The following is an 8,180-nucleotide window of genomic DNA, read 5'->3' as shown; positions in this document are numbered from 1 at the left end:
AGTAAGGTAAGGATTGCGCTTAGCACATCTGGACACAGGAAATAATGGCTAGCTCTATAGAAATCCAGATTCTTTCCATGTAAACCATTATGTACAGTGAGAATGCACTTTGCTTATTTTTATTATTTGCATTTCATCAAATAGTGGAACATAGTTATATTTTTGCTAATAAACCTACAGAATGCCCAGTAGCTCCCTTGGAAACAGTTAAATTGGATGTTGATATAATGATGGGTATAGATTGTATAAAAGTAAAAAATGCACAGAGGGTAAGGGAAAAATAAAAATGTGTTTCAGCAAACGAAGAAAAATTGTTTAGAAATAGTTAAGAACCATTGTACTGGTATCCAGGGCCCTTTTTTAGAATTCTAATCTGAAACCCAACATGTCTGCTTTTCTTCTTTGACTAAGAAGTGAATGCTTCCATCTTTGACATTGTTCCAACAAACTTCCATCCAACAACTCAACGTTCAAGGAGTCACAGTTTTCTGGTCCACATGGGGTTTTGTTTTTGTTTTGTTTTTAATTTTTTTTACCATTTCCTCTATGTCAAATTTACACAAAACATCTAGAAAATCCAAAATCATTTCAGAAAAATAATCTCAAAGGTAACCATTGCCAAACACAACATGCTGCAGCTTTTCCCCACGCACGAATTTTATTTGTGATGAGAGTGCATGATAGACCATTAGAGAAGAAAAAAAAAATAACTGGAACGGTTAAAACAATTATACAGTGTAATGGTTTCATCATCATCATTTCACTAACTCACATCTGTGACTATTTTGAATCTGCCACTAGTTAAATAGGGGAATCATAGGAAATCAAACATCCGGACCAAAATCATGGCTGAGGTGCTCATCACAAACATTATCTACCTCTCACATTTTCTTTTCACTTGATGAGGCTTCAAGAGGAATACTTTTCCTCCTTAAAAAATTCTGAAACAAGGAGATTATTCCCATAAATATCTATGTTATCCATTTCCTTCTATAATAAGGTATAATAATACAAATAAATTTGTCAAATTAGTTCTGTTAAAATATTTTTCCTCTGATAATTTAGAAAATGAATCTAATTTCACAACTACCTCTAGGGACAACATTGAGCTTTTTTCATATTTGTAATTTCTTTAGCTATAATCACTATAATTTTTAAGGTGGTTTTTCACAGGTCATTTCTTTGGTAGCCCGATGATATGAATATCTTAGAGTAGCCTCCTTAACACTTCTGAAACCATCTTTAGCTAGCACCAACAATTTAAAATGTCCCTAAGGTCTATATCAATGTTCAAGAATAACACACAAAAGAAATATTGAACTGTGTTCAATGTAAAACAAAAAAATCAAGCCAAGGTTTCTTATTTTGTACTCTAAAATGATTCCGAAATGGAGGAGAGCTCGAAACAAGTCATTGTGAGGAAAGGGACCCTACAGAATTCCTATTAGCTTAGTTGCATACAAAAGAACCAAACGCATCTAGAATTGTTTGTTGTGTCTTCCTCCTTGAAATGAAAAGAGTTGAAGGGCAACTAAAATACAGTACCTAACTTTATGGAGTTTACATTATAGCTGAGGAGATACAAGAGGACTGACTATACATAAAAAGTTAAGCTGCAATGTCATCCAATGAGAAAGGAGAGGTTTTATCTGTGTTATGTTTCAGATTTCTGTTAACACTGAATTTCAACAATAATTGCACAGTCATTTATATTTGTCTGTGAATCACAAAATAAATATTTAGAAGGAATAGACAGATAATGTAAATATGTCTGTTACCTTTTAGGTGTTACCTTTGGTTTCTACTCAAAGTTTTAAGGATTTTTTTTTTTTTTGCTTTGTTTTGTTTTTCCTGGAAATGTAAAATATCACTTCCTGATTTGGGTATGCCATATACCAGACCAGAGAAAATCAGATTTTCAAGGTTAGAGCAGGCAAACCACCAGGTTTGGATAATTGTATAACTTTATATTCTACAAGTAACCATAAAAATTCTAGTTAAACTTAAGCCTTTTGGAGTGATACAGCTTGGCTCTGTCTCCCCACTCAAATCGCATTTTGTCGCTCCCATAATTTCCCTGTGGAGCTGTGGGAAGAGGGCCACCATCCTTCAGACCCCAGAATGGTAGATCCAATGACAGGCACCATGCACCTGGAAAAACTGCAGACACTCAACATCAGCTTGTGAAGGGAGCTGGGAGGGAGGCTGTTCTCTGCAAAGCCACAGGGGTGAGCTGCCCAAGACCATGGGAACCTACCTCTTGCATTACTGTGAGACATGGAGTCAAAGGAGATCTTTCTGGAACTTTAAGATGTGACTGCCCTGCTGGATTTTGGACTTGCAGGGGACCTGTAGCCCCTGTTTTGAACAATTTTTCCCATTTGGAATAGCTGTATTTACCCGATGCTTGTACCTTCATTTTGTCTAGGAAGTAACACTCTTGCTTTTGATTTTACAGGCTCGTAGGCAGAAGGGACTTGCCTTGTCTCTGTTGAGATTTTGGACTGCGGATTTCGGAGTTAATGACTTTGGAACACTGTTGGGGAGGCATGATTGGTTTTGAAATGTGAAGATATGAGATATGGGAGGGGTCGGGGCAGAATTATGTGATTTGGCTCTGTGTCCCCACCAAATTTCATCTTATAGTTTCCATAATTTCCATGTGTTGTGGGAGAGACCTGGTGAAAGATGAATGAATTATGGGGGTGGGTCTTTCCCATGCTGTTCTCATGATAGTGAATGGGTGTCACAAGATCTGATGGTTTTAAAGATGGATGTTGCCCTGCACAAGCTCTCTCTCTTTGTTGCTGCCATCCACGTAAGATGTTACTTGCTCCTCCTTTGCTCCTCCTTGCCTTCTACCATGATTGTGAGGCCTTCCAGACCATGTGGAATTGTGTATCCAAGGAAGCCTCTGTCTTTTGTAAATTTCCCAGTTTTGGGTATGTTTTTATCTGCAGCATGAAAACAGACTAATACATGGGAGATGCAAGAGGTAAATATTATTTACTTCAGTTTCTACTGGGATTTTTACACTATTGTCTAGCATACAATAAAACCTTACAAGAAATATCAAAGCATGAAAACATTACCCCAAATCACGGGTAAAAAAAAAAATCAGTAGAGGCATATTCAGAGAAAACCCAGATATTGAAATTAGCAGACAAGAACTTTAAAATAAGCATTATGAATATGTTAAATATGCTAATGTAGAAGAGAAAAAACAACATGTGTGTACAGATGGGACATTTCAGCAGAAAAATGGAAACTGCAAGGATGAACCAGAATAAACTTCTAGATGTGAAAATTATGATATTAAAAAGAAGTAATACTTCAACTAGGCTTAAGAGCAAAAGAGCGGATTGGTGACCTCAAAGACAGGTTAATAGAAATTATCCAAATAATAATATAAAAAGAAATAAGAATAGAAAAAAAAACTGAACAAAGCTTCTGATATTGTTAGGATGATATCAAATGATATAACAACTGTAATTAGAGTCTCAGGATGAGAAAGAGATAATAAATAATACCAATCCTACACAAACTCCTTTATAAAATAGAAAGCATTTTCCTACTTATTTTATAAAGCCAGAATAACCCTACTATCAAAACTTGATACATACATTGCAAGAAAATAACAGAGCAATATGCCTATCATTAAAGGTGGGAAATGTCTTTAAAAATATTAGCAAATTAAACAACAATGTATAAAAAAGGATAGCACACAATAAAAGAAAATTTGACTAAATTTAAAACCTATCTGATAATTTTTATAAAAAATACTGTAAGCAAACCAGAAATGGAAGAAGTCTCCTGAGCCTGACAAAAGGCACCTAACGCTAGCATCATACTTAAGGCTGAAAGATGAAATGATTCTCCCCTAAGATCAGGAATCAAGCAAGAATGTCCACTATCATCACTTCTATTCAACTTTGTACTGAGTGTTCTAGATAGTAAATGAGGGGGTAAATGAAATAAAAGCCATCGTATTGGAAAGGGAAAAGTAAAACTTTTTTATTCGTGGATAACATGATTGTATACGCAGAAAATCCTCAGGAGTTTTCTGAATTAATAGTGAACTTAGAATGTTCTCAAAAAGTCAATTGTATTTGTATATATTAGCAAAAAATAATAGAAAGTTAAAAACTTTTAAAACAATGTAATTACAATATTACCAGAAAATATCAAATTTCTAGGGAAAAAATTAACAAGAGATGTGAAAGACTTCCAGAAAAAAGCTACTTTGAGATTTCTCATAAACATAAAAGTTAAAGCCATAAGCTTCTGGGAAAAAGAAAAAGAAAATATTTTTATGATCTTGGTGAAAGTACAGATAGACAGAATGTAAAAATCACTAATCATAAAATTAAGAATATAATCAGGCTTCATAAAACTAGAAAATTCTGCTTATCAGAAAACTAGTAATAAAATAAGCATACTACAGGCTAGAGAAAATATTTGAAATATTTGACAACATAATTCCCAGAATATATTTTTAACACTTTATGAATCAATAAAAAGACCAAAACTTAATTTAAATGACTAAAATATTTGAACAAATACTTAGAGAAGAAGATAGAAGAATCTCCAATAAGCACCTGAAAAGGTACTCTAAGAAAATACCATTTAAAGCCACAAAGAGATACCATTTCACAAGATCAATGGCTAAACTACTGGATAATACTAAATGCTGACAAGAATATGGCACAATTGGAACTTTCATAGAGATAGCACAATGACTGAAAACACCGTATGACCCAGCAATGTCAGTTCTAGATTTTTATCCCCAAAAATAAAAAAATGCCCATTTTTAAAAACTTGTAGAAGAATGATCATTGGAGTCTTATTTGTCAGAATTAAAAATTAGAAATAACTCAAAGGTCTATTGACATTAGCATCGATTAATTGATTGTGGTAGATATACTACTCAATAATGAAAAGGAATGAACCATTAATACATGCAACAACATGAGTTAGTCTTGAAACACTGTGTTAGACAAAAGGAGCCAGGTCCAAATGATCACAGATTAAATTATTTCATTTTTACACTGTGCAAGAACAAGAAAAACTAACCTGTGATTATTGAAATCAGACACTAGTTCTTCTGGGGGTTGGGAATTTGACTAGAAAACATCATGAAGGAATTTTATGGGTGACAAATTGTTCTATACCTTGAGTGAGATTACATAGGTATATAGAATTGTCAAAAACTCATCAAATTGTACGCTTAAGATCTGTGCATCTTACTAATGTATATGATACGTCAATAAGAGAAACAAAGGATGAGAAACGTATTTTTTAAAAAAAACAGTGTTAGGAAAGATTAATTTATCTGAAAGCGTGCCAGATACAGGACAATAATTATTCTGTAAGGTTTAACAAATGGTTACCATATGTATGCAAAACACTCATGGAGAGGCAAAAAGTAAAACAGTCGCTAAGATTAAGAAATTTAAAATATAATGGAAGTTCACAACTAGCACCCTGCTATGTTTGTATGTCCATGAAAGATCCTCTTCAATTAAAAATACTACCAGTTGAACAGGAAAAGTAGTGGGAACAATACTCATTAGGTGAATCTTGAGTCAAGAGGAGGCCAAAGTCAGGCAGGCATCGGTCACAGCCTGGGAGAAGAGAGAGTCAGTCAGTCAGTCCAGAAGAAATACTCTTCAACTTAAGGGTATTGCATGAAGGCTCCAGATAAGGAGGCAGATTCCTGGCCAGTGTGTGGAAGAGAATTGGAGTATTCAGAGCAGAGTGAGAACAGAGAAGCACCTATTCAGCTTTTACAGAAGAGATCCTGCCATTTGTGACAACTTGGATAAACCTAGGTGGCATTATCCTAAGTGAAATAAGCCAGACACAGAAGGGAAAATGCTGCATGATTTCATTTATATATGCAATTTAAAAATCAAATACGTAGAAATAGAGTAAAATGGTGATTATCAGGTGGGGGGAATAGGAAGATGTAAATTGAAAGGTACAAAGTCGCAAATATGTGACATGAATAAGTCTAGAGTTATAATGTACAGTATAAGGATGGACTATTGTTAACAATATAATAATAATACATTATGCACTGGTAATTTGTCAGGAGAATAGATTTTAGGTACAACTACCAACAAAAAAAAAAAAGTAATTACAAAAGATGATGGATATGTTATCAATAATTTACTTGACTATAATAATCACTTCCCTGTGCATACACAGATCAAGATAAGTATATCAAAACATCATGCTGTACACCTTAAATATATACAATAAAAAAAATTTTTTTAAAGGAAATAGAGAAAAAACAAAAGAGGAGAAGTTTTCTTGTCAGAAAGATGGTACCTCCTGGTGAGCTGCGGTCTGCTTTGTCAGAGCCTACATACACGCCTGGTTTTGCTCAATTCTTAACATCCAGAGGGCCAAGACCTCAGCTGCATCTCCAAACTCCTTACCAGCAAGACTGGCCATTTGGAATTTCAAGGCCTTCTCTGGCCATCACCTCTATTTTCCTCCATATTTCTTTGTTCCAGGTGTCTGTTTTCTCAGTGTTCTTCCTGACTCCAAACTTTCATTACAACTTTCTGGATTCCTCTGCAGTTCTCTGGCCTTGCCTGCCATCTCTCTGATAGTCAGCTCCCTCCACAGAGAGAGGGCTTTTCCACACAGGTGTTGCCGTCCTTTTCGCTCTCTCTTTTTTTTGGGGGGGGGGCGGGTGTGGAACGGAGTCTTGCTCTGTCACCCAGGCTGAAGTGCAGTGGCGCGAACTCACTGCAAGCTCCGCCTCCTGGGTTCAAGCCATTCTCCTACCTCAACCTTCAGAGAAGCTGGGACTACAGGCACCCGCCATCGCGCCCGGCTAATTTTTATTTTTAGTAGAGACGGGGTTTCACCGAGTTAGCCAGGATGGTCTCGATCTCCTGACCTCGTGATCCACCCGCCTCGGCCTCCCAAAGTGCTGGGATTACAGGCTGAGCCACTGCACCCAGCCCATCCTTCTCTCTCAACCACTCCTCTGCCTCTCCTGACAACTGGAAATAGTCAGTCTGCGTTAGTCTGCTCTCAGCTACAGCAGGCCTGTTTAAATATTCTAGGCTGTCTTCAAGCTAAACAACTCTGTATTTATCAAAAAATTTTTCAATCGCAGTTTTGGCTTTTAACTGAGTTTGCCAAACTCATTTTTCTGAGTTTATCAGAAAAATATATGCCTACACTTATTCACTAGAGTTGAAAAAATTGACAATTACAGTCTGGTGCTATTTTTATCCTTTCTTTCCCTCGGTTTCTATTTTCAAATATTCTCCTTATTTACCATCTTTACTTGAAGAGTGAAATGGCACTAATTGGATACATGGCAGTGAATTTCCTGAGAGGCTCAGCAACCTTAGTAGGCGACAGGTCTTCCAGTGCTAGGGACGAACCTCAGCAGTAAGAGAGGTTTCCTCAGAAGAAACCTTCACCCAGTCAGCCTTCAGCGAACCTCAGATGAGCCTAGGAGTACACCTTAAATTTCCTAACTGTGCCAGGAGCAAAGCATTACTATTCTGCATGCTTAGTAGCAGCCACTGACTGCATTTTCTGTATGTTCTACAGACTAAAAGTCTCCAGGTTGCATGCAGATGCCCTCACAGTGGTGTGTGACATGACCCAGCCCTCTCCAGCTTTAAGCTCTTCCTCAATGCAAGATTTACCTTGTCTCAGCAACCACCAGGAAGCTTTTCTTTGGCCATCCTATTTCACAGAAAACAGAACTGCTTGTTGCCAATTTTATTTCTTAACAGAGTTCTTCTCCCTCCCAACTTATAAAAAGAGCACTAAGTCTTCTAATTATACTATTCAAGGGAAAAGATTGAGAATTAAAAGGAAGTGGGAAAGGAAAAAAGGCTTTAAAAAAGGACTTAGGATACACACAGCTTTAAAAAGAGGATGGTAGGCCTCCTTGAGACAGCCAGGTGGGAAGGGCTCCCTGGCAGAACCCTCTAAAGCCTGCGCATTGGTGGAATGTGCACTGGGGTGGAGCCTTGGGAAGTTCACGCTCTTTGCAGGAGGAGGAGCCTGGCCTCTCTCTCTTGTTCCTGGGTATGGTGACTGGGATTCAATCTGCAAGGTGGGAAGCGTACTGGCAGGACCCTGGCTTTGCAGAGTCCCTGTTTCCCTTTTGTTCCTGGGCCATAAAAAGAAGGATATGTCTC

Source organism: Macaca nemestrina, chromosome 7 (assembly GCF_043159975.1).
Source record: "Macaca nemestrina isolate mMacNem1 chromosome 7, mMacNem.hap1, whole genome shotgun sequence".
NCBI lineage: Eukaryota > Metazoa > Chordata > Mammalia > Primates > Cercopithecidae > Macaca > Macaca nemestrina.
Note: the sequence above shows the minus strand (reverse complement) of the source record.